The sequence below is a fragment of the Sciurus carolinensis genome, chromosome 4, assembly GCF_902686445.1.
Source record: "Sciurus carolinensis chromosome 4, mSciCar1.2, whole genome shotgun sequence".
In the NCBI taxonomy this organism is placed as follows: domain Eukaryota; kingdom Metazoa; phylum Chordata; class Mammalia; order Rodentia; family Sciuridae; genus Sciurus; species Sciurus carolinensis.
The window spans coordinates 14559630-14586825 of NC_062216.1; the positions used below are offsets into that span (position 1 = coordinate 14559630).

Consider the following 27196-nt stretch of genomic DNA (forward strand, 5'->3'; position numbering starts at 1 on the left):
AGGAGGTCACTGTCCCACCCCAAGACCCAGCCGGGGGTGTGCATGATCTCTACTCTGTACCTGGGCCCTGGCTCCCAGTCAGCTCTGAATGCACAGTGCATTCTCCATTGTCCCATCAGCCCTCACTTACAAAACACAAGTTCAAAGATAAAACTACTAGGAGCTCCAGACCAACAGCCACAAAGCACAAAGTTCAGGGCCCATGGAACAACAGTGGTCACATTCCCAAGAAGCTGGTCCTGGCACCTGAGCCTGGGCTGCTATATGCAGTGCGCAGGGGACTGTTGGCTCACTCAGTGCTTTTGGAGGAGTGACACATCATTGGCTATACCCTTGCAGATCCAGTGATAGCTCAGTAGAATAGCCTGGATTTGAGGACACAGCTAAGTGCCTCTGTGCAGAACGTGTGTGTGTGCACGCGCATGTGTGTGTTAGATTCAGCTGGGTCCCCTCCAGCCCAGGAGAACCCAATCTCTTGAGTCTTGAGTACTATGGGTTGGGTAATGGAAGCTCATATCTGCTGCTTATTTCATCCCTTTTATTTCTTTGGATGATCTCACATGAGAAAATGGGCTGGAAACATTTGACGTTGTTAAGTAAGGAGCATGCAAGGAATTCAGTGAGTATTCCCCTGGGGAAGAGGAGTCCCAAAGGGAAATTGTAAGTTTCTCTTGGGTGTGAACTCTTTGAGAGCAGGAACCAGCTGCCCCTGGCATGCATGGGTCACCTGGGGAGAGCTGTGTGGTAAATGAATGAAATAGTCAACAGCTGTCAGATAGAGGAATAAAATGATCTTGGTCCATGAGCCACAGGCAGAGCAACAGCCATGGTGGTAGGGAGATGGTTCCTTCACAGTAATTGGTCCGGGGGCAAAAAGTTCAGCCGAGAGGGCGAGTTTTCTAACAATAATAACAGCTAACCCTAGTCGGTCTCGCAGACTGGCCACAGCTTGATATGCATCACCTCCTCACATCCTCACAAGCCCCCATTTTACATCCAGGGAGGAAACAGAGCAAAAAACGCCAAGTCACTTACCCAAGGCAGCAGGTCGCTGGCAGGTGGCATTTCAAGATCTGAAGCCAGGTGTGCTAGGTCCAGCTGCTCTTAAACACCTGCTTCTGGCTGTGAGAACTATACCGTGATGATCTGACCACCATGGAAGGGAGCCCAGAGCCAAAAATGAGCAAGTCCTTAGCTGAGGACATTGTGGAGGGGACTCAGCAGCAACCAGATGGATGCCATAGCTTTTAAGATTTCTTCCAACTCTCCAAGAAGATAACTCCATCACCTCTTGAGTCGCTGCAATTATAGGCATGCACCTCTGCACACGGCCCACTTTATCCTTTGGTTCTTGGTCATTCCTGAAAAGGACTGTGGCCTGGGGCTACTCTGAAGAGGATCCTGGCCCAGTAGTCAGGATACAGGGTTCAGCCTTCACGACAGGTGGCTGTGTGATACTAAGTGCTGTGCACAGTCCCTCTTGGCCAAGGTTCTTGGGCTATAAAAAGAAGACCAGAGGAACTCTCAAATCCCTTCAACTCCAGGATCCCACAGTCCTCAGTGTCAGTGTGGGGAGGAAAAGGAAGACCGTGGAAGAGAGACAGCCCTGCTCTGCTACTTAAATAGAAGTAACTACCTCTCTGAAACCTGCGGTCTCTTTCATCTTCAGGGGCTGGGTCACTGGAGGCCTAATCAAGAAGAAGCCAGAAGAGTCAATATCAGGCCATCCATCTCCGTGAAACTCAGCCTTTTTCTCCCTTCAGGACCGAGGACCCAAGAATCTAAGGCACCTCAACATTTATCTTTCTTTTCCCTTAACCATGGGCAAGAGTGAATGTCAGAAAGACCCAGAAAAACTGATGGAGCAGAATCCTGGCAACATCCGTAGATAGGCATTTTGAAGGACTGCCCCGGCCACGTGGCTTTCCACTCCTGTGTTGCTGTATAGATATATATTTATATACATATAAATATCACTTTCCCTGAGGGACAATGAAGCTCAGCCAAGTGAGAATTCAGTGTGATCTGGTAGAATTGGTTGCAAAGGAATTCGGCTGGGGTGGGGGAGCAGAGATTGTGTATTCAGGACACCACCTCGTTAATAAAAAATTGCACAGCTCCCAGAACAGGAGATTCTGTTCTTCCCCCCCTTAAAATTAATGAAGGGTGTGTTGTCTTCCCCTCTTTTGCAAGTTTAAATTGTGATTTTTCTCTCCTTTGAGACAATAAGCAAACTAACAAGTAGGGGTTAAATAATTTGTTAAGGGGTGGGGGGGTAGAGAGGGAGTAGTGGTTTGGAAAGTGGGGGGTGGGGACTAAAATCTGCCAGTTGCAGCAATAAATGCAGAGTTATGCCTAAGGCATAATATATCAAAGAAAATATAATGCATCCAGCTTAAAACTAATGATTGCCATATAATTAGATGAGAAGCATTGTGCTATAAATGTGTATTCTTTAGCGTGCTGTGATTTTACTGTAAAAAAAAGAGAGAGAGAGAGAGAGAGAGCACGCGAGAAAGAGGGAGACAGAAAAACACAGAGCCCAGCAACATACTATAAAAAGAACCCTCTGTTGACTTCTCTGCTGTTTAGTATTCCTTGGCTGTTCCCCTTGGGAGTGTGTAATTAGTACTTTATGAAGAGTACATTTAAAGCAGTTTAATATTCACCTCATTCAATCTGAAACAATGTGATCCATGCTTAGACAAATCAGTGCTCCTTGCTGACATAATCTGTCAGAACATTACCTCTGAAAAGACCTTTCAAGAGGTTTGGCTGTTAATTAGTTGTCTATCATGTACAAACAGAGCAGTGAGCAGAAGGGCCTCGACAGGCCAGAGGGATACGCCGGGAAATGCATTTTGTATGAACGCGGCGTGCAGGGGGGTCTTCTCGCGCTCCAGCTCCCTCCTCCCCCCAGCCTCGCCGCCATGTCTGCAACCACACTCGCCTTGGGCCTCTTCCGGGCAAGCAAGGCCCTTTCCGGTTGACCTCAGGGGGCACTGCTGGCCCCCACAGGAGGCTCTGAATAATCAAGAGGGTTTCCCAGGCCCACTTGCAAGGTGTGACAGCTGTCTCCCTGTCAGGCCTAGGAAGCATGACCTCACAGTCCCGCCTGAGCTTGCTTGGAGGCCCCAAGTCCGGCAGGGGCCCACCCCACATGGGCAGAGTAGGCTAGGAAGAGCACTGAGAGCTGGTGCACAGCTCCCCTCTCACCCTAAAGTCCGCATACATGAGAGGGGATTAAGGCACTTGAGAATTTTTGCACAGGGACACCAGGACTCAAGGAATGCCAGCAGGGATCAGAGTCATGTTCAAGGTCACATAGTCCAGGCCCTGTCCTCAGGGGAAGCCTCTGTCCAAGTCTATTCTACAGGGACAGGCTGTAGGCTCTCCCTGCGTCAGCTCTCCTTTATTCTGTGTGAAGTGCTCCCTAGCTTACAAAGTGATAGGACAGGACATGATTCTGTTGCTTGCAGCGAGGCTGGTGACTCCAAGATAGCCTCACATAAGCCCTGCAGGATCCTCCTCTCCAGCTTGGGGCTTCAGTACCCCCAGCACTGCCTCCACCTGGCTGCTTCCCGGGTGGTGGCCTCAGACCCTACAGCCTCTTTGTTCAACATTCAACCCATACACATCCACTAAGCACCTACTAAGTGCACGGTACTGTAGGCTATATTCTAGGGCAGTGAAGATGAATAAGTCGTGGTCTCCGCTGATGGAGACATTTACAGACCCATAAACTTGTAATTATAGTTTGGGGCAATTGTAAGGGAGGCAACGTAATTTAGTGATTTGGAGGGAGGGTTCTGGAGTCCAGCTGCCTGGATTCAGATTCCAACCTGACCACTTAACAGTGAGGTGATCCTGGGCAAGTCATTTAGTTGCTCTGAGTCCAGGTTTCCTCATCTGTAATGGGGGTCAGAATACCTTTAGTATTTAATGAGATAATGCAATGAAGCGCCTTGTACACAACTCTAGGACATTATGAGTGCTCAACTGTACGCACCAAATAGCACAATAGGAGAACAGTGCCTGAAGGGAGGGCCGGGGGTAGAGCTCAGTGTCTGTGAGGAAGTTCCTGGGTTCCATCTCTGCAAAGAAACAAAAGGAAGAAAAGGGCCCGAAAGTAGGAAGAAGGAGGTACCAACTGTGCCTAGGTAGTCTTGGAAAGCTTCCTGGAGGAGGTGACATTTGGGCTGTGTTCTAAAGGACTAAGGAGGAGGCTACCAGGCAAAGACGTGACAGAGAGCTTCCTAGATAGAGCAACAGCATGCACAGGTGGGAGAGGGGCTCAGAAATGAGTGAGGTGTGTGAGAACCATCAAGACGTTGCCCTTTGGCTCTGAGTCACACTGCTGGTGACAGTCTGGGAGTCTGGTCTCAGTGCCAGGAGACTGCACAGGCTGAGACATGGTGGGGTCTTCTGGCAACAAGAGGACCAGACTCCTCTCCTTGTGATTCTCAGAAGAGTCAGGATCTCAAAACACCCCCAGGCTGAGTGCCCTACCCAAACCTTGAACCCACAGCAGAGCGAGGCTAAGGGGAGGCGGGGGGACGTCAGAAAGACTCCACTCTGTTCTCAGCCCCGCTCCAGCCCCCAAGCCATGGGGCTGACCCCTCATCATGACCCAGGCTGGCTGGGAAGATGGGCGCAGAGGGGCCCAAAGGTGCCTGGTGAGTGGTCCCTGTTATCATTGATGAGGAGCCCTGACTCCTGCCCACATTATGAGAGCCATGAAGCAGTCATGTTAAAACGTGGGGTCCAGAGGCAAACAGCTAGGCAAAACTCAGGTTCTGGGCCTTTCCTATTTCTAAATTCCCACCCACTAGGTAAACTACCCCCAGCCCAAGCTACAGCCCACAGGCCATATCGGTATGTTTAAGTAGGACTTGTGAGCTAAAAACAGCTTTTACATCTTTAAAGGGTTGTAAGAAAAGCAGCAAACAAATGGAGAACATGTAACTAACACCATACGTGGCCCACAGAGGCTCAAACATCTCCTAGCTGGGTCTTTCCAGAAAATCTGCAGGCCCCCAAGGCGGCCAGGGAGTGTGCGGGGTCAGGAGTTAGGTACCACAGATGCCCGCTGAGAAGGCTCGGTGAGGAAGATGTAGAATGACCAGGGCCACCACCCTATGCCACCCACTTGCTTCATGGCCCTTCCCAAAATGTGTCCAGTAGGGAGGAGATGGGGTGACCTCTGTGCCGGCTTTATGGTTTATGATGAAATATCTCACCCGGCATGTTTCTGTCACGGAATTACCATCCCCATTTTTTTGAATGAGAAATGGAAAAGCTGAGAGGTCAAATGACTAACTGAGGGGTCCCTGGTGGATCTCCTCCCCAGCGTCCCATGACCTCAAAGCCACTGTTCTTTTTCCAACACAGCAGGCTGCTTCCGACCCCCAGGGCCTCTGGCAAGGAAGCAGGGGTGCAGAGAGGCAATAAGCAAAGACAGTGGCCCTTGGTCCCAGGCCACCCCCCTTTCCACACAGATTATATTTCTATGGATCTATATTTCCTTTTTCAAAACAAGCCCAACTCTCTAGGAGTTGTTTTAGCCCCAGAGTCACCCCACTTCCTGAAAAGCACCCCCAATTTTCTGAATTTTGGGGGTGATTCTAGCTCCCATCCATCAAGCTAAGTAACTGCCTCAGAGGGCAGGGAAGTCTGATTTTAGTCATGGCTCTCCTGCCATCTGGCTGTGTGACCAAGGACGGGCCTCTGTGCCTCTGTGTGCCTCCTTGCCCTCCCTGGGAAGTAGAGTTCGGAGTCCCCACCCCTCCCTAGCCTGTACGGGATCTGGGAGAGCAGATGAGGTCATGTCTGTGAGCGGCTGGGCGGAAGGAAGCTGCAGGAGTACAAGGCCGCATTATCTTCTAGGGTGGTTGGGCAGTTGCCATGAAGTGGCTGAGATGTGAGAGCATTGCAGGGGCCCTGGCACCAGCCTGGGGAACACCATGGGAAGGCAAGGTGTCCCAACCAACTCAGGCGTCCAGGTCTCCGCAGTGTGAGTTCAAATCCCAGCTCAGTCACTTCCTGATTTCAGCAAACTGACCAGTGGCTTTCGGCCTCAGTTTCCTCACTGATAAAGTGGGAGTAATCCCAACCACAGAGGGTTGTTTGGTTAACCAGTAATTAAAATGATCCCTGGCACATGGCAGGCACTCGCTATGGTGAATGCTGTGGGGCTCTCATCTCCTCAGGACATGACCCATCTCCACCTGTGTACAAACAGCCTGCACCTATCTCCCCACGGACAGGCTTCCTGAAGAAGGGAAGGGCTGAGCATTCCAGGCACCTCCTTTTGAACAAGAAAAGTAGGAACAGAGGTAGAGACACGGGGCTTTCCCCAGCATCGCCCAGGGATCCTGGGAGTCATAGGGTCAGGGATCCAAGGTCAGAGGACTAGAGGTTGTCATGTTTTCAGGAACACTGATAGAGATTGTCCCCTGAGTTCCAACAGTTCCAACTTCTGTAAGTCACAAAGCCCAGGCTGGCTGGCTGGCTGTCCAGGGGTAGCAGGTCATTGTTCTCCACTCCCTCACGCAGATGCAAATGGTGGGCCTCGGTGAACTGCAGGCAAGTGGGTCTTGGGACAGGTACAGATGAACTCTCTCCTTCTGGCTTCTTGTTTGTAGGGCAAGAAGGGACACAAAGATGGGGGTGTGGAACCTCAGTGCAAAGAATGGCCTCCCTAACCTCCCTGGTCCAAGTGGCCTTGGGGCAGAGGTTGAGTCTGGGGGAGCTGAGGCCAGCGAGGGAGCTGAGATCCTTCCAGCAGAGGGTGTGAGAATCAGTCGCAGACTGGCCGAGGCTTCTAGGCAGCTAACTGCAAAGCTGCGGAGCCAATCTGGCCGAGACTGTCTGAATTAGTCACCAGTTTTGACGAGGAGTTAAACCAGTTACATAACAACCTCCCTCGCCCGCCTCGGTTGGCTCGCCGGAGCCGCAGCTCTCCTCTCCCCAGGTGAAGGGTCTCAGGCAGGCAGGGTCACTTCCCAGCAGCCCAGGGGCTAAGGTTCTAGCACCAGCCCTCCTGGGCCTGTTCCAGCCCTGTGGGGCCAGAAGGAGGCGCCAGCTGTTCACCTCCTGCCAGAGGCTTGCCACCCCTCCTCCAGAGTCAACCCACGCAACCTACAGCCTTCACCCAGAAGATGCCCCAGACAAGGAGTTAAATGTTTCTCGACTGCTGGCAGCTCAGCAGCCCCCTGGGTACCCCAGGCCCACTTCCCCTGCTGGATTTCTCACAATCCGTCATTATGATAATTATCATCAATAAGCATTGAGTGAGCATCTTTGGTGCCCCAGTGGAGGCATGGGAGGGGCTACAAAGAGGAGTAAGCCACAAGGGTTCAGCAGCAGCAGTAGCTTGGTGCTCCAGGGAAGAGCAAGCTGCGGCTACAGGAGCTGCAAGCCACTGGTCCCATTTCCCAACCATCAGCCTCAACCCCTCAGTAAAGGTCAGAGGTACCAACTTCCACCAGAGTTACCTAGGACAGCTGGTTTCCTGTGACCAGACTTTCTTGTTGATTTACTCACCCACTCTATGTGGCTGAACAGAGAGCAATAAACATTTATCAATATTAATGATGGGCTGGGATTGTGGCTCAGTGGTAGAGCGCTTGCCTCGCACATGTGAGGCTCTGGGTTCGATCCTCAGCACCATATAAAAATAAATAAATAAAATAAAGATACTGTGTCCATCTACAACTAAAAAATATTTTAAAAAAAATATATATATATATTAATGAGTGACGATGATGACGAAGATGATGGCAGAAAAGGGCATACATTCATTTCCTGTTTGGGCCCCAAGTCCCAGGGGCTTCAGGTCTTTCTTCCTGCCAGTCAATGCTTCTGCTGCACTCACTAGACAGCAGAAACCCAGGAGCAGGCGCTTGAGAAACCTAAGAGCTCACGCAGACCTCCCAACTCCAAGCAGGACCCAACTCCACCATTCTGGAAAAGTCATCATGGCAGCAAGTGGGCAAATCCAGGATGAAGCTCCAGAGACCTTCCCTTCCTGAGTCTGAGTGAAGGAGAAAGCCCCAGGGGCCATAGGACAGTGATAACCGTCAAGGGCCGTATTCCTACTCTATCCTACCAGATTCATGGGTATTCTGGGGGTCTTAGGGGCCATCTGGTCGACCTGCCCATTATACAGCTGAGAAGACACTGAGCCCCAGAGAGGAGAGATGATTCCCCCAAGGCCAGACAGCTAAGCCTGGGCCTCACGCGCCCATCTCCTTTGACTACACTGTGAAAACCAGAGGGAGGACAGAGGGAATGGGCGGGAGATCTATCAGCCTCTGCACTTGCTGAGGTCTGTGCAAGCTATGCTTCCTGCCTCACTGGCTTGATACAAGGCAGGTGACAACTTTGCGTGGAGGGAGTGACAACCACCCCAAGGAGGCCACACAAATGGCCATGATGCGAGCTTGTGTGTACGGTTTCTGGAACAATGAGCCTTTCCTCTTCACTCTGCTCCCTAGAAAAGAGCAAAGAGGCTAACTTCCCCCCCAGGCCTGCAGGCAAATTCCCAGTGAGAAGTCAGATCCTGCTTCTATCTCCCAAAGATCTCTCCCGGGTGTCTACTTGGGATAAACTTTCCCAGCAATATTTGAAGCCAATTAGAGAAAATTAAGGAATGAAACAGGAGACCTCATGTTAGTTCAGGCCACAACATCATTTATTCATTTAACAAACTTCTGCTTGGCCCTTTGTCCCTGCTCTTCCCCTAGAGCTCAGAGACATTCTTTGTTTCCACTGGAATGTCCCCCATCAGCAGCCCCCAGCTCCAACCTCTATCTTCAGACTTTCCTTTCCCATCATTTCCCCATCTGGGACCCAAATCCAGCCCACACTCCACACAGAGATTGTGGGAGGGGCCCCACCAGACTCACACCCGGACAGATGTGCTCTGTTCCCCACACAGCTGTCCCAGCAGCCCATCTGCGCTCACTTCCTGCCTCCCTGCTCCAGCCCCTCTCACCTCCCACGCAGGGGTGGGGAAGTCTAGTCCAGAGATTTTTCGTCTCAGTCCAAAAGCCAATGTTGAAGCGGCCACCAGCACAGCAAAGTCCGGACCCTGGCTCCTACCCTCTCCACTCCCCCACAAGTAGTAACAGCCTAGGAAGAACTTCAATAAGGAGGTGTCTCACTTGGGCCACTCTGGAGGGCTGCACCTTGGATTTCAACCTCAGTCTCTTGGCAGCTACTCCAAAACTGCTGGGCTCTGAAGTCCTCCCAGCATCCTTTGTCTACATGAAACACACCAACAGTATCATTGATCCGATTTCGTTATTTTTGTCAAGACTAAGAAGTGCGCTTCACTCATGCCAGGTGCCTCCAAGGAAAGGAAAAACAGCTTTCAAAAACAGTTTGATGCAAAAAGGCGTCCCACCCTGGTGGTCGTGGCCGTCCGTTTGACTCCCCGAGTGTCAGTGCCGAGAGGCAGGGTCTGCTTTGCCCAGGGGAGGTGACATCTCTGGGAACCTGCTTGTTTCTGGGAAGCTCACAGCTCCCTCCTGGCTCCACGCATGAGCACCCATTTTCTGGTAGGGATGGTGTAGGTAGCTCTACAATTCCCAAAGGGCAGGAACTGTGTATCTTTTAAGTTTTGTGTCCCCTGTAGTACCCAGCTTGGCTCTGTGCATAGGAGGCCTTCATAAATATGTGCTGCCCGGCTACTCACCTAGCACACACCTGGGTCAAGCAGGCAAGTGGGGAATCTGATTAACCCTTCAGTTTGCCTTTAGGAAACTGAACTTGGGCAATCAGGAAATGGAGAAACACAGCCGCAATGTCCCAATGAATGGAGATGAAGGGTGGTAGAGGATTGGGATTGCTCTGTGAAGTTAACAGGTGTGGCCTACTTGGTCCGCCACCTTTCCTTTAACAGTGGGTCCTAATGCATTGAGAGCGAGACTGAAAGATGCTAAATGATTCCCTTCTCCTAGAAACGGAAGTGCTTTAGGAGTGTGTGCAAACCCCCATGTGCTACACCTCCTCAATAGTGGCGTTACCTCTCTGAGGATGGCTTCTCAGGCAGAAATGAATCCCCAGAGCAAGGGCAGGTGCCAAGAACAGGAACAAAGAGCTATTCCAGACTTTTCATTGGCAAGAGGGGAAATTACCTTACCTCTTGTCTCCCCCACATACATAGATACACAGCCCCTCACTTAACGCAGGCACTGTGTGGCTACTAAGTTTTGGATCCCCCACAGCACCCAGTCCTGGCTCTGTGCATAGGAGGCCCTCAATAAGGTTGTGCTAAACTCCACCCCAGGTGAGAGGCCGCGGGTTGTTCTGCCAGGCTGGAAACCCATTAACCATGGGAGACAATTTGAACTTTCAGATAGCTTCCTTAAGATGAGCTGCCTCTGGGTGGCCGGGTAACTGTAGATTTACATTATTTACTTCCAAAGAGTTTTGTTAAGTCTCTAAGGAGGGAAAACAATTCTTTCACAAAGATACTCATGCCACCTTTTTCCATTGTACAAATCTGGCCGCCATAATCGTGTCAAAGTCCCTGCATTCAGGTCCCAGCCTGAAAACTCTGATCTGATAAGTCTGAGCCTAACGTCACAGAAAGAAGATAGCTGATGACAGGATGGCTGCGTGACAGACAAGCAGGAAGGCAGGCTGATAAGTGCACACCAGCTCCAAGGCCAAGGCACATACTCATCCAGGGCCTTGGAGGCAAGCAACTTGGCAAGGAGGCTCTCCTCTGCTTCTGGAATTGTGATTTGTGCTCCTGTGACTTCAACCAAGAGCAATTTAAAAGTTCTTTAAATATAAACATAGAGCCACAACACACACACGTGCACACACACGTACCTCCCTCCTCTAAGACAGCCCCCTGTCTCACTAGCCCACCCATGACTGGGGCCTCTCTTCCCACTTCAGATTTCAGAAAAACAGAAATTCCACATTTACATATTTGCTTGGGTTCCTCCTCCAGTTTACTCTAGTTCATCGAGTTAGAAAACCCTGGGGTCCTGGGTATCAGACCCATGTTCTCCAAGGAAACAGGGACTTGGAAGGAAGGAACAGGACTTTTTTCTGACCCCCTTCCAAGGGTCACAGATTATCTTGGGGACCCTCGGCGCTTTCCGGGTCTCACACTTGTTTAACAGCCACTCTGAGCTTCTGAGTTGAGGACTTCCACCTCTGCTCTCCTACTCATGGAATCAGTCCAGATGGTCACCTGGCCCATCCCAACCTACCTAGAACCCCACCAAGACCCCTAGAAGCAGGAGACTTGACCTTGGAGCCCCTGCACCATGAATTGCCTGGGACAGATTTCACAACCCAGCACTGAGTTTTACTACAAGTTTCAGACAAAGAAGGTGTGTCAGAGCCGAGAGCATGCTTCTGCCCGCTGCGTGGGCGTCAAGTTCAATGCCTTCTTGTCAACACTTGAATGTGTTGAACATCACTCACAAGGGCATTCTTTAAGAAACCTATTAAGTTAATTACCCAGGCATTTTTTTTTCTTTCTCCCCCTATCCATGCATCTCACATAAGAAAAAAAAATTGGCTTTCTTCCTCTCTGAGACACTTTTGATGCAACTCCCTCAGCACAATAACATCTTGTTTATTTCTCTAACAGTTAGTCAGGTTGGCTGCACTGGCTAGACCTACTCCTTTGCTCAGGTCTTAGTACTAAGAGGGGCTAAGATGGTGTAAAGCATGACCCTAGGGATGGCAGACTGGGCCACCTGGCATCCTCCTTTCTAGCTAACTATCCCCAAGAGTGGCAACGGCAAGGGTGAGGACAGGGAAGGATGAGACAGGAGTCACCCAGAGGAGCAGGTCAATCAACAAGCTTTTATTAAACACCAGCCATATGCCCAGAACTGTCCACCTTGGTTTGGGAAGAAGAAAAAAATTCTGTATAGATAATTTTTTCCCCAATTTCATGCACATCCAAGCTCTAGGAAAATGAAAAGGTTAACTTGCTATAAAGAATCTCACCTGGGCACAGTAGAGCACACCTATAATCCTAGCAGCTTGAGAGGCTGAGGCAAGAGGATCATGAGTTCAAAGTCAGCCTCAGCAACTTAGTGAAGCCCTAAGCAACTCAGTGAGACCCTGTCTCTAAATGAAGTATATGTTAAAAAAAAAAAAAAAAAAGGTGGAGGGGTGGTAGTGTTGGGGATGTGGCTCAGTGGTTAAGTGACCCTGGGTTCAATCCCCAGTACCAAAAAAAAAAAAAAAAAAAAGGATCTCAATCTGGAAATCAAGAGAACTGGGTTCTAGACCCACACTGCCACCTGTATCTGGCCCTGCAGATGACCTGAATTTGCTCCTCTGTCACATGCAGGGGTGGGGCAGCCTGAAGGATTGCTGGGCTCCCCCATGGCCCCCATCATTCCTGGCTCCTCTGTACCTGCACAGCTGCCCAAAGCACCCCACTGGACACAGAGAGGCAATGTTAGACAGACTGTGAATAGGGGCCACCTAGGAGAGCTGCGTTGGTGGCGGTGCCCTGTGTGGTAGCACCTCTGTCCAGGGAAAGAGGAGCCGAGGAGAGGCCTGGGGCAGACGTGGCCCTCTAGCTCTAGCAGGTAGGTGGAGGTCATGAGCCCAGGAAGGCAGGGGTGCTGCTGGGGCTAACACAACGCAGATAGGACCTCTTGCATTGTGAGGAGTTGGGGCCGCCAGCTCGGATAAGGAGAAACACCCCACAACTTCCTTGCCAAGACCCTGCATAACCCAAGAGCCATCCCTGCTCTTTCCCACTTCCAGGGAGGCAAAACCTGGGAGCGAATGCAAACGCTGCAACAGAGCTCTGTGGGATATGCCCTCCCAGCCCCACACCCATCTAGGTTCCCTGGCCCCAGACTGCCATTCCCCCATCCCAGCAGAGGAACCACACAAACTCTCAGCGGACTCATCTTGGCCCTCAGGGCAAAGCAGCAGTGAGGTGGTGAGGTCTCTGGGTGAATTTAAGGTGTTCAGAGGGATTCAAGGAATCAACTGGATCAGGTCCTAAGTCATTTGAGCCTTGTGGTGGCCTTTCCTGTTCTCCGGGCCTGTTGCAATGACCAAGAAAAGGCCCAACCTGCAAGTTGGGAGCACTGCAGCTTCCAGAGGGCTCTCTTTTCCTAGGATGCTCTTGTTCCTAGGAAACCCCAAGACTGCCTGAAGTTGTTCCCACCCTCCTCCCTGCCCTCCCTCTGACTCAGGGCTGATGAAAGCCTGGTGACCTCTGACTCACACCCCGATTCTCTACTCCCCCCAGAGACCACTCCATCCACAGCAGTCTAGTGCAGGAGTGTTGGGAGAGGGGAGGAGAGCTGGTAGAGAGGCCAAGGACTTGACCCTGAGCACCTCGAGGTTGGAAAGTTGGGCTCACAAGTCCTCATTGCCCTCTCCCCTGAGGCATCTAGCACAGTTTCGCTCTGACGCAACACTCCACCAGGCGGGTTCTGTGACCCAGGATCCCCGAGGCTTGGGCACTTTCTGAGACAGGAGGAGAAGCCGTCCTCTGCTCTCCATCAAATACGGACTGCTGGGCTTCTCTCTCCTGGCCCTGGAGTCCTGCTCTCAAGGTCCATCTGACCCCAGCCCTAGGCTGGAGTCACTGCCACACCCAAGCAGCCTGAGAACAGCCCCCTCTCAGGATGCCCCTCCTCTCTCCAGATCCGGGGAGATCTGTGGGCAGAAACTTGGAACAAAGGCAAAGCAGTAAAGGCAATTTTATCTCCCTTCCTCACACCTCTCTGCACAGGGCACGCTGGTGCGTGTGTCTGTGTGTGTGTGCGTGTGTGTGTGTGTGCACGTGCGCGCACAGGCCCCAGTTTCTCAAGTTGACTGAGAGTCTGAGTATTGCATGAGCCAGGCCTGGATCCAGGGAAAGACCAGTCTTCCCTCCTCCCTCCACCCAGGTGGGGACAGACATCTCCCCCAGTGCCAGCCACGGCTCTGCAGGGGTGCATGCACACTGCCTGGACAGTGTCTGTGCACACACACTCACATGTTCCCTGAGAAAGCCCCGAGGCCTCTGTGGGAAAGCTTTCCAGGAGAATTTCATGGCCAAAGAGGAAGTTTGGGCACTGTAGGAAGAGCCCAGGCCAGGAAATGGGCAAAAGCCTGCCAGGAGTGGAGTCAGGCGGCAACCTTACACAAACTCTGCAGCCTGTGACCCTTCTCCTGGTCTCAGGCAGCTCAGTGAGGGGGTCGGGCAGAGAAGCAGGATCCACGATGGCCCACTACTGCCTCTTATAGCACCCCGTCCTCATGTGCGCTCACGCACATACACATAGACCAACACATGCATGCACAGGTGCACGCTCACACAGAACGGGCACCCCGCCTGCCCTGCACACACTTGCTCACTCAGGCCTGATCAGAGCAGCCTGATGCCCAGAAACCAGACCTCAGAGTTGGAGAGAAAACTTGAGGCTTGCAAAAATCATCCTCATTATTTTACAAAAGAGGCCCCCACAGATCAAGTGACTCACCCAAGGTCACCCAACTCTGAGCTTAGAACCCAGGCCTCTCAAAGTCCCAGATCAGAAGGCTGGACCTAGACAAAGGCACTTGGGAGAGGAGTGGGACCTGGACACGGTGGTGGGAGCCCCTGGGCATCTCCTGGAGTTCTGATGTCCTGCATAGCAGCAACTGACCAGGAGTGGATCTATTTAAATCAACTGAAGTTAAATAATTGCTGTTGTAACTCTGTCCCTCAGTAGAGCTTCCTCTCTTGTGCCGTAGTCGATGGACACATTCAGCTGGCCACTCCTCTATAGCATAATGCAGAGAGAGAAATTTCCTAATGTCACAGAGCACTGGGGTGGACAGAGCTGATCTGGAGAGAGGTAGATTGGGGATCAGTTGTCTGTTCCCTGATGGAGGAGGACTGAGGTCTCCCACAAAGGAAGGAAAGAAGGAGAAAGAGGAAAAGAAGAGAGTGGGCAGAACCAGGAGGAGAGAGGAAGAGAGAGGTGAGAAAGAGACTTGAATGAGGGGGAGGGGGAGGAGGCAGCTTGGGCTGTCTGTCTGGTCAACCCTGACCCACTGGTCCCCAGGGAGACTGGCACTCTCCTCACCTACTCCAGAAGCACCAGAACCTGGGATGGATCACAGGCACCAAGACCAGGGACAACTGATCACCCTCCATCCCCTGGGCAGCTCCCATACCTGAGTTCCTAATTGGTAAAGATGCCCCTTGTTCTCTCCCACTGGGAAGAAAGATTTAACAGGGGCACCCTGAGGTCCTTTTCACAGTCCCTGTCAGCAAAAATGTGTCTTTGAAAAGAGAAAGGAAGAGAGGGAAGAGAGAGAGGGAGGGAGGCATGGGGGGAAGAAGGAAGGAAGGAAGGAAGGAAGGAAGGAAGGTAGGTTGGAAGGTTGGTCAGTCAGTCGGTCTACTGCATTAGAATGCTTCTGCTTCCAGTTGTGCACATTTTCAAGCCAGGGGACACTTGATTCTATCCCATAGACACATGAGCAATCCATTTTGTCACTTCCTCCCACATCCTCCTAAGCAAACACTTGAGAGATAGCCTGGAGCTGGGCAAAGAGCATCCCCCATGAAATCAGAAATGCCGACTTCCATTCCAATTCTGCTACCTAATGACTTGGACAAGGCCCTGCCTCCGTGAGCCTTAGTTTCCTGCCTTGGGGACTGCTGTGGTTATGAAGGGCCCTGATGGATGCAGAACTCATGGGCAAAGCAGGCCCTCTGTGTGCGTGAACTCCTTCCCTGTGCCCCAAATGCTCACCGGGTGTCTTCCTCCTGCATGACAGGCAGAGAGAACGGGAGGAGACCCTCTCAAACTGCTCACTGTCAGAGGAGAGGCAGAAGGGTCCCAGCAGAGTGGGTCCACAGCACAGTAGAGACAAGCGTGGGGGACCAGGGAGGAAGTGCGGGAAGAAGGGCAGGGAAAGGCTTTATATGGTACAGGTGCCCAGTGGACAGGAAGGATCATGAGAATCCAAGGGCACGTGAGATGGAGAAAATCTATGAGTCAAGCTCAGCAGGAACCTCACAGGCTGCTGTTGATCAATTAGACAAGGGCCTGAGGAGGGGCTCGGGCTTATACAGGGGAGCCTCCAGGCTTGGGGCCCCAAGTCCCCTGAATCACCCAGGCTGCCCCACACCCCTGCCAGTCTCCCTCCCCAATCAGGTTGTCAGGGATACCTCCATGGAACCCAAGGATGGGGGCACAGTGACTCATTACAGTCCTCTCCTTTCTCACCATGGCCCTCAGAGTCCCCTAAGTTAAGTGGGCAATGCAGTAGGTGGCCTGTCCCTGTCTTCTGTCCCTAGCATGACACAGGAGAATTTAGGAAGCTCCAGACTGGTCCTTCCATCCCACGTGAGCACATGGAGGTCATCAGAGATTCTAGCAAAGAAGAAAGGCATCATCTCTCCCCTTTGGGACTGGTTCCCTCCACCAGCCCACTTTGTTCTGAGGTACAGAATGCGAGGCTATGAGTCAGGAGACAGACGTGGTCAGGATGCCTGGATTCCTCTTACAGCCTTGCTGAAGGGACTCACCCTCTCAAGGGCTTGTGCCCGAGCTCGTGCCCCCAACTTGAAATCAGGGGTGACAGTCTCTGCCTTCACAGCTCCTAGCAGAGGACGATTAGATGATATGGTGGTGCACACATGTGACACACCTGTAGTGCACTGTGCTGACTCCATATCTAGAACGGTCGTCTTCAGTCTCCAACACCCTGACACCACCTCTGAGTGACTCTCTGGGCCCATTACGCTCCCCACCCTCCCAATCCAAGTGTTTGGCACTTGGTCCTCTCTAATGTTCCTGTCCTCCTGCCATACTCCCACAGAAGGCTAAGTTGACCCGGGGGTGGTGCTTTATTGGCCCTGCCGGATGAGAGGGCAATTGTCTCGGAGGAGAGAGGACTGAAGAGAGGAGGTTAGGTCTGGGCACAAGGAACCCACATTCTTGGGATCAAATGCCCTCCATTGACCCCAATTATCTGCAAGGCTGCCTGGAGGCAGGGCTGGACCAACACCTGGATTGGAACACTGAGGTCGAGGTCATAGGCTGACTCAAAAATGAATCTCTTGCCACTCCGTAGACCCTGCTGTGGTAGCCTGTGGCCCCTGTCCAGGCTGTGACAAGAAGACCCCAGTTAGTCAGTTCCAGAGCTCTGGGGAAAACAATAGGCCTGTCTGTCCATCCCCAGGGTGGGCAGGGGCTCTGATTCTGCCTATCCACCTCCCTCAGGTGCCACACTCACCAAGACCCCCTGGCCACCCCCAGCCCCTGCCCAGCGCGCATTTATCTATGGCAAGTGGGTTGGATTATTGGTTTCCATTACACGTTTTATCCCAAGTGATTTTATGTTCCCTTGACCAATTTCTACAATGCTGGGGAGGGGTGTTCGAAGAACTACTTGAATCTCTCTCATTGAATGAATCCTGGGAACACTGGACAAGTATCTCTTTAGAAATCCTCCTGCATAGCAGGTCACACTGGCCTGCTGCCACAACACCCTGGGCTGTGAGCTCACCAAGCTCTAGGAAGCCAAACAGGGTCAGGCTTGGCTGGTCCCTGAGCGGGAGACCTCCCAAGCAAAACACAGGTGTTGCTGGTGAATCAGCAGGCCAGCCCCTCCCTCCCGAGTCTTGCCCTTCTCAGGTGTTGGATGGCGGCTGAGATGATTCAGTGAGCTCCTATCAGCACCTGGCCAGAGGAAGGCAGCAAGGTCTTTCTGCCCCCGAGGGCTCCATCCTTAGGAATCCGGGTGTCTGTGTGTGCTCCCCTCCCAGCCCCTGCCCATGCCCAGTTCCTAAGGCCGGTCATTCCTCGCCATCAACATCAATTCCTCAGGCAGTTTGAACAAGATAAAGAATGGACAAAAATGGTAGCCTCCTGAATCCATGGCCCCCAACCCCAAACGGCTGCAGTCCTGGCTGCCATCAGGCTCTGAGCCTCAGCCCCCAGGACAGTCCCTTCTGCTTTGGGAACAGTGAGGATGAAAGGTGTCCATGAAATGAGGGCCATCATTAGCCTGTTTTATGAGCTCGCGGATATTCATTACACCCAACCCCGTCATTAGAGACTGCTGCGAGAGCTCAAGCCCTTTCTTTATTGCAGTAGAAACTGAGGGGGTTTCTCCCAAGAGACTCTGCTTCCTCTTCCAGGCAGGGGGTCCCATCCAGGGGGTCCCATCCGGGAGAAGGTCAGAAGCCTCTATTCCTACTCGACTCTCGCTGCCCCTCAGGGCGAGCTTCCTCCTCCCCCTTCAGCCAGGCAGCTCAAAGGAGGGTCTAGCCAATCACAGAGAGTCTGATAAAGGCCTGGGGTTATTGGGGAACGGAGACCCTATTCAGATGCCAAGTCTGGCATAGGAGGCCCCCGCCGCCCACAGCCCTCCCTGCCTTCCTTGAGAGGCATTGCTGCCGCTCCTTCCAGGAAGCCCTTCCTGCCCCCAACGAGGCCCTCTGTGCTGTCCACCTAGCAAGGAGCTCCCGACAAACTAAACGGAGACAGAGTTGGCATCAGCCAGGAGTCAGGGCACACAAAGCTGGGAAAAAGAGGGGACTCTTTCTAGCCCCTAATTCTCTCTTCACCTTTTCCCACAAGGCCAAGGATCTTATGACCTGGCCACTGTCTGAAGGTCATGGTCAGCAAGAGGCTGAAAAATAAACCCCTGCTCTAGTCTATGCAGTGCCTCTGCACACCTCATAAATTTAATCTTTTCACACAAATCCCACTGAGCCACGAGTGGGTCCTCCCCCTGCAGTCTGCCCCCTTCTTGTCCCCAAAGAGGCGACTACATAACCTGAGCCATGGCAGGACCGCAGGCCCGGGGGCCAGGGGACTGGAAGTGCCAGCGGCAATATGTCGAGCCCACCCTGCTGGTGAGGCCATGGAGGCTGAATGGAGCGTGGCCAGAGCCCACAGAGAGGAGCCGGCCTACAGAGCAGGCAGATTAATCAGCTGTCACTTCGCATTCATTAAAGGCCCCTCGCTTGTCTGCGCCCTAGCCTCGGTCACTAAGGCAATTAACTGCTTACAACAGAAAGTTCAGTGGAGAAGTTTGCCTCGGCTCCTGTGGCCTGGCCTAGCTGCTCTAAACTCCCAGACTCCTCAGCGGGAAGGCCTCTGGGGACTCAGCGTGGCGGACTGTGATTGGAAGGAGGTAGAGTGAGCCCCACACCAGGAGAGATCAGGCGACCTGGGGAGTCCATAGCTGTCCCTTGACTCCCTTTGGGGCTGTCCTCTGCTATTACCCAGTGGCCTTTCCTCCCATCTCCTCATGCCCCTCGGCACCATCACCTGAATGGCCAGGCCCTCCTCAAGGTTGTGCAAAGATGATTTCAACACTTTGAAAGAGACTGAGGATACTCCTCACGGGGGCTGTTTGCCAAACATGCGAACTACCCTGAACCCAGCTCTGGGCCTGCAAGGACGCAGTTAGGGTTTCTCCATATGCAAACCTTCCTACCAGCCTCTGGCCCTGAGCTGCCCTAACAATGGCCACCCAGATTTACCCTCCTCTCCTGGGGTTGTGTCAGTTCCCAATACACTGCAGAGACCCAGGGGACCCACTGTAAGGTCGGGATGGAGTTTACTGCTAAACTGGATTATTTTTTTCATCACAATTGCCAAACTCCCCAGGTTGGCATTTGCCTGCTGGGTGCTGTAAAGAGGGACACAGTAGAAAAAGAGCAAGCCCTGGACCTGGCCAGCAGGTGTGTGGCCCCAGAGCCCAGCAGGCCCCTGACAAGCCATGTCCACCCTTCCCCGAGCCCAGTCTGTCACAGCAGACGGGGATGCAAAGGCCCCCACATAGGTCCTCAGCCCAGGAAGGGGAGGGCAGAGTGGCAACTCCCCAGGGTGGCAACTAGCTTGGGCATCTGGGGAGAGAGAGAGAACCTAGGGCACCTTCTGGGACCAGGACCTTGGAGCAGATTGTGACCCTAACCCTAGGCCACCCCACGTGCCCTCCTCTGGTCTATAGGCTACGAGAGCAACAGCTCCCTGTTCCTCTCTCTCCTGCCCCTGAGGCCCCTGCCCACCTGGGAACAGGCATCCCCCTCCGCACGTAGAGTGGGCAGGAGGAGCACGGTCCAAGGAAGGAGAGCCAGTGGGTGTCTAGAGCCCACAAACAGAACCGAGTGCGGTGGTGCACACCTGTAATCCCAGCAGCTGAGGCAGGAGGACCACAAGTTCAAAGCCAGCCTCGGCAACTTAATGAGGACGTAAGCAACTTAGTAAGACCCTGTCTCAAAATGAAAAGGGCTGGGGATGTCGCTCAGTGGGTTCAATTCCTGGTACCCCCCCTCAACAAAAAGAGCCCACAAACACCCACCCCTGGGCACCTGTCAAGAGAGCACCCCACCTACCCAGTAATTCAAAGGTGCAGCGCATCCTGGCTTTGAGCAGAAAAGGGAGGGGAAGGACTCCCGCCCCCCAGACTTTGCCCTGCTGACTCCTGCGCAGCTCACTACCTCTGACCACCTGACTCAACCTTCTCACTCAAGAGCCAGGGCCACCTGGGGACTTGAAGGTCAGCCAGGTCCCACAGGGGGAAGGGTCATCCCAGGGGGTCAGAGTCTATAAGAGACAGGAAAGTGGGCATGGTCTGGATAAGGGCTCTTAGGATCCCATCTCTGCTCATTAGAATTCAGTTCCTTCCTGGGCCCAGAGACCCCACGGAATCAGGCAGGACTGGGGCAGGTGTGTCAAGATGTTAATGTGCATGTGTGTGAATCACCTGTGGTTCTTGCTAAAAGGAAGATCCTGATTCATGAGGCCGAGGGTGGAGCCCCGGACAGTGCATTTCTATGGAAATCCATTCCAGGGGGGCTGCTGCTAGTGAGGGCAGGCACTTTGAGTAACAAGGCACTGGGGGACCAGGAAAAATCACTGTCAGTCCTCAGAAAAGCAAGACGGGACTCAGATGGGTCTTGAACTCTCTCTGCTCCTTGTTGCCTGGTTTCACAGAGCCTCCAACTCTTGCCTGCATCTTTTCTTGTGTTCCTGACCTTTCTTCCACCGAGTCCTTCTCTTCCTCCTTTCTTCTTTCCTTCCCTCCTCCCTCCCTGCCTCCTTCCTTCCTCACTCCTTTTCTCCCTCCTCCCTGATCATAAGGCAGGCCCAGGCCTGTGCCCGTTGGTGGGGAGGAAGAGAAGCAGCTCAAAAGTGGCACTCTCTTCCCAGCAAGTCAAGGATGGAATCCTAAAACAGGGAAAAGCAGGGCGGAAGAGCAGAAAAGGGAACCCAGAATCTGATTCCCCTTCCCTGCTATGGCAGTTCTTCCCCAGTGAGGCCGTGGTGGAGGCTCCTGAAGGTGCGGCTCCTCCTCCCCCTCCATCCCCCACCCCAGCTTGTGTGGCTGGGATCTCAGGGAGGACCCTCCTCTCTTAGATGGGAAGAGGGGAGGGCAGCAGTTGACCATTTCCTGTTGATGGTAAAAGCAAGATGGGATGACTCTGGGCGGGGGGCCAAGGGGGCACTTCTCAGCCAACTAGAGGGGAGGCAGAGAACTGGGTAGGGCTAGGAGCCTGAGAAAACTGCTGGGCCAGACCCCGAAGAACCTGGGGCACCCCAGACAGCAATTATAGCCATCCGGGAACCCCAGGCCTGGGGTTCCAGACACCATTCTGGCCAGGTACCACAACCTAGACCAGGTGGGTGCCAGGGGTCTCCTAGGACCCTCTGTCAAGTCAGAGTTAGGGAGTAAAGGTCTGGTGGAGTCACCTCCTCCCCACAAATGGGTCCTCCCTCCTTCTTCCCTCCTGGGGGTGTGGCCACCCAGCCAGAAATATGGGGCACTGTGGATGAGAGATGGAGAGTGATAAGAGCCAGGGCTGAGGAGTGAGCCCAGCAGCTCCCTCCTCTCTGGCTGGGTTGCAGTTTCCCAAGCCCTGTTTGTTTTGGGGATTAACTGCACCCCTTTCCTAATCATTTCCTGCAGCCTCCCACATGTAGGCTGGGAGCAAGGCCCAGTCCAGGTGCCCTGCTACCTCCTGGCTGATGGCTCCGCTCCTGCTCCTCCCATTAGGGGGACAGTGTGTGGACATCTGTGCATTAGTGTGCACTTGAGCATGGGTGTGAGTGTGTGTGTGTGTGTGCACATATGTGAGCTTGTGTGTGTGTGTATATGCATGCAAGAGTATGTAGGTGAGCATGAGAGAATGTGTGTGAGAATATTGCGTGTTGTGTAAGTATATGAACATGTATATGTGTGCACACATAAGTGTGTAATGCTGAGTGTACTATGTGGGTTGTGTGTGTGAGCTTGTAGGGTAGCATTTGTGGGAGTGTGTGAATATGTGTGTGAGCACATATGTGAGCGTGGGGTGTAAGTGTATGTGTATATGTGTGATCGTGTGGACATGTATGAGCACATTTCCAGTGTGAGTGTGTAGGGTGAGTGTTAAGTGCGTGTGAGCGCACGTGAATGAGTCTATGAGTGTGTGGCAGTATGGGTGTATGTGTGTGAGCACGTGTTGTGCAGTGATGTTTTGCAAGTGTGGTTCCCCTCATCGTTCCCGGCTCTGGCTCTCTCCCTGATTCCTGGAGGCCGGCTCGGCCTGCCACTCACCTGCTCTGCAGCTGCCTCCGCACAGTCCCAGCTTCTGTCTCACCCCTGGCTTGCAGGTTCCTGCCAGTTTGCCACTGTTTTCTGCTTCCCTTGCCCCCCTCATCATGCCATGCCTGGACAAGTCTCCATCTAGTAGCAGAAGCAGCAGTATCCCCATTGCCCCTCTGGTCCCTGAGGTTGGACCACCCCCACCATGGATCCCTCTCGTCCAGCAGCTCCCACCCTGACCTTCTGTCCTGAGCCTCCTTGCTGCCCACCTGTGTCTGTATCCCTGAGAGAGAGTGTGTCTCAGTGGAACGTGGGGTGGGGGCAGAGAAAGGAGCAAGGAGGCCAGGCTCAGTTGGTATCATTAAGAGATATTAATGCCCCTCATCAAGGCATATTAACAAACACTACGCGCCACTTGCTCCGCACACCCGGAGTGAGCACAAGCCCAGCGGGATGGGCCACAGTCACAGCTGGGTCAGCTCAGCGTCCCTGGCACAGCCATTAGCCTCACGAGGCTGACCCTGCCTGGAGACTTCTTGGACCTGTCACAGCCAAAGAGTGCTTGTGGAACGGGTTCTGAGGGCTTGCAGCTACCAAAGCCCCTCCTTCTTCCTCCACCGGTCCTTTCATAGCAGACATCCTCCGGAGCTCAGCTCAGTAATGACCCTTGCACTTGGATGGCACTGTGGGACTCCAGAACTCTCCCCTTCCAAACTGCATCTTCACAAGTCTGTGAGGAAACCAGGGCTGTGTCGTTACCGACGCCATAGGTATGGAGACCGAGACACGTCGAAATTGAGTGGCTGGCTCAGAGTCGTGCAGCTAATTGGTAATGACATGGACTGAGGCTGGCTTGCCCTGTGAAGTGGCCTGGTAGGGGTTGAGCCGCCTGAGGAGGGCTGCTGGAGCTGGGTGTCTCCATTTCCCCACTCTCGTGGCTGCCAGAAGACAGGCCACAAAACATGACACATTAAGTGGGCAATGGGCCTTCACCCTCCAAGCTTGGGTCTCCCAGGGACACTGCACCTTAGCAGGGATTTTCCTGAAAAACAGTACCAAAGGGAGCTAACTCAAGCACAGGGGCTGGCGAAATGCCCACCACATTGCAGGAATTCCCAAGGGGGTTCCCCTTTCTTTAGGTGGTGACTGCTGAGTAAACATTCCATTATTGGCCCCAAAGGAGGTTGAAGCATGGAAGGTTGAAAGGCCAGTTTTTTTTCACTTGCTTTGCAGTGTGGTGCTGTAGTAGAATGCACAACTGGTATTCACTGTGACAATCAAAGGTGTTGAAAATTACGTAAAGTCTTCTCCACATGTGTGTTGAAGCAGACAAGAGCTAGTGTTTTGATAAAATAGCTATCCAAAATAGTTAAGATAAAAGAAGTCAGGGAACTAAAAATGGAAGACTCAAGATATCAGGGGAAATGTAGTTAGGAGGTGTACCCTATTGCCTACAAGATTCCAGATACATGGGGTATTCAGGAGATATTGATACCAAAAGTTTTGACTTTTGTCCTGCATATCTAGAAATGGCGATCTTCAGTTCCGACTGACCCAAGTACACACTAATCATATTTAGCTATCAACTGGTGGCATTTTCTTTCCACCTATCTTAATATCTGGGGTCTGCTCACACGCTAGGTGCGTGATTCCTTTTCTTCTTCCTACCTCCTCCTAACCTTTCCCCCAAGCCACATCCAGAGAATGAGTGGCCCATTACTAACAAGGGTTCACAATTTCTGGGATACATTCTGCTGCCTGGGTTTTAGGGACTGAAAGTAACTCAGGCCAGTGTGACCAAACAAGAGCCCCCCACCTGCCCCCAAGACAGACAGATATGGGAGTCCCAGCCATTGCAGGTCCCAAATGAGCCAGGACCTGGGACAAGAAAGGAAGCATGTTCTCAGGACAGTTGTTATGTCCATGTGTTATGATCCAGGGATTTATTTTGTTTTTCTTTTCAGTGCTTTTCTGTGCTTTAAATTTTTTTTTACAATAAACGTTTAGTTCTTTTGTGATCTGAAACAAAAAGTTACTGCTTGTAAAGGAGCCGTGTTTGAGGTCAGGGATCCTGGACTCACCTGCTCTGAGCAAGGCCATTAACGAGTGACAGACTCAGCGGCATCCTCTCTGACCTGCCGCAAGGGCAGTGACCCAGAGTCCTGCCTCTTCCTTGTGCTTGACCAGAGAGAGAGCGCAGCCAGCCTGTGCTGGTGACCCTTCTAGGACACAGCTGCTGAGCATTTGGAAAATAGAAACAGCCTTACACGGGATCTGTGGACTCAAGGGTCAGACTGCTGATAGCTTTGCTTCTCAGAAACCAGAAGCACTGCTTGCCATTCAAGCCTGACCTCCCACCTGCTCTTCGAGCCTTCTTTGGAGTCTCTTCCAGACATGCACGCTGGTTCTTGCTACAGCAGACAGCTCATTCCTGGGAAATCTTCTCATACCTCACTTATACATTTAGACATTACGTAGGCAACTTCCCGGGCTGAAGCAGTCCCTGTTTTGTCCATTGGAAAACAAAAAAACTTCTATGCATCCTTCAAAGCCCGGAGTGTGGAATGTAGCCTCCTTGCAATAGCTCTCTAATCACCAGCCCAAGCAGTTACATCTTCCTTCATCTGTGTTCCTCTGGCGTTGTCTGGAGACCTCAATCATTTAGGCCAGTCATAGTTATTTCTTTGTTGGTTTATCTGCCCCAGTAGACCATGAGCTCCTCAACACCATGAACTGTATCTTATTTACATTTCCATCTCCAATACAGAGCCTCCCGTTCATTCACTCCTCTTCCCATGTCTCCTCAGGACCAGCTCCATGCTAGACACCATCACACACATCCAGGCTCCAGAGTGTGGGGTTTATTGGGGAACCACACACACTTCACATGGCCTGGAACGACCCTTACTTTTCAAGTCCCAGAAAGGACAGGGAAGTAGTTCAGAAGTAGACACTTGCCTAGCATGCCCCAGACCCTGGGTTCAATCCCCAGTACAGTAAAAAATAAAATTCAAACCACAGACCACATTGACCTTGACCTTGGCCTAGAAAACCCAGTGTCAGGGAAGACGAAGCTCTTTGTGAAGTTCCTCCCCTCCTAGGTAAATACTCCAAGAAGTAAATCTTTCCCCCTCAGCCACACCCCGCACCATCCCACTGTGGCATCTAGAGGCTGGGGAAGTAACAACTCCAGATTTGAAGCCAAGCGAGGAATGAAAACCCAGGGGTCCCGTTGCCAAGTCGTACCAAGATACCTGGATCTGTTGCTCATCCATAAAGCAGCAAACGATATTCACCATGCTGTCCCCACTGCCCGCGAGGTTGCGGGGAAGAGGCCTATCAAGTCTTTGATCTTGACATTTCTTGAGCAAGACGGGTACACAAAATAACGGACCATCCTACACCCTGGGGTCTGGAAACATTCAGGTCCCAGGAGTGATCAGATCTGTGTATCTGCTCCTCACTGCTTCCTGCCAGGTGGGCTTCGATGCACCCACCTCAGTGGGGGTCCCTCCTTTCCCCAGCCCCGGGGCAAAAGAGCAGGCCATAGGGTTAAGTGACTGGGAGCCTTTCCCTTGGAGCAGGCATAGCCTCCCAGACAGTCTTCCCCAAGCCAGCATTTGTTCGGTGGCCTGGCAGCCAGGGCCCGTGGGGATCTCAGAGCCTAGGAGCTGTCATTGCCTTCCACTCACTTACCCTTTGTTAATTGCAGAATACACAGAGTGCTGGATGGCACTTTCCAGTGCTGTGCCTTTTCCTGGATCCTTTGCCACTTGGCAGCTGGCAGGCAGCTGTGCAAAACAGCAAGGAGCGTTCTCACTCGGTGCCAGTGTCAGGGAAGCTGGAACTCTCTTTCTATTTTCCCTTTTCTATCCCCCTCTCCATTTTCCACTCAAGGGCTCTGTGGCTCATTTCTGCCAGTACTCCCCCTTATCTCTCTCAGCCTCACCTCTCAAGTTCAGGGCTCTTCAGATGCCTCCCCCAACCCTCTCAGAGATCAAAAAAAGTGAAACTTCCCACTCTGGCCAGGGTTCACAACCTGGCAGAAGTGATTGAATACTCCTGTCCAAATGGGAAGAGGTGGGTGAAGAGATTAAATCATCTCTCTCGTGCTCGAAGAAATGTGCCGCTGACCTCCTGCGGGAGGGTCAGCCAGCATGAGGACCTGGGGCCTTCGCAAAAGCCCAGGTGGGCGGGCAGTTGCCTGGAGGTAATTGAAGGGGAATGAGGATGCGGGGCCAGCATCCCTGCTGGGCCCAGCAACAGCTTGTCCCCTTCCACACTCAGAGCTCCCCAGCCAAGTCCAGCCACATGGCCTTTGCCTGGGAGGCTAACCAAGGCAGGAGAGGAGAGTCTCTGGACCCTCAACTCAAGAAAGCGCTCAGAAAAGTACAGCTCTCAGGTGTCCCCATAGGGACAGATCACAAGGAGTGGTTGGGAATGGAGCTACTACTGAGGTAGTAAGGGGATTGGTGTCTCGGCACCCATAGCATGCAAGGTATTCCAGGGGTTAGAAAAATGGCAGGGTGCATCCCTTCCCTGGAGAAGCTGAAGCCCCTCTGCTTTCATTCTAGTCCGATGGGGATAACGCTCTCGCCCTTTCCCACACATGAGGTGTTGTGAGATCCATCGGTGGGAGAGAGCACCCTGGAGAATAACC

The 27196-nt window shown here is 52.5% G+C and overlaps 1 protein-coding gene across 2 annotated transcripts in view; it reads left to right on the forward strand.

The window, feature by feature from the left end:
- Pebp4 (phosphatidylethanolamine binding protein 4) overlaps nucleotides 1-27196 on the forward strand; it is a 217918-nt gene that overhangs the window by 173773 nt on the left and 16949 nt on the right. The gene's annotated exons all lie outside the window — the stretch shown is intronic.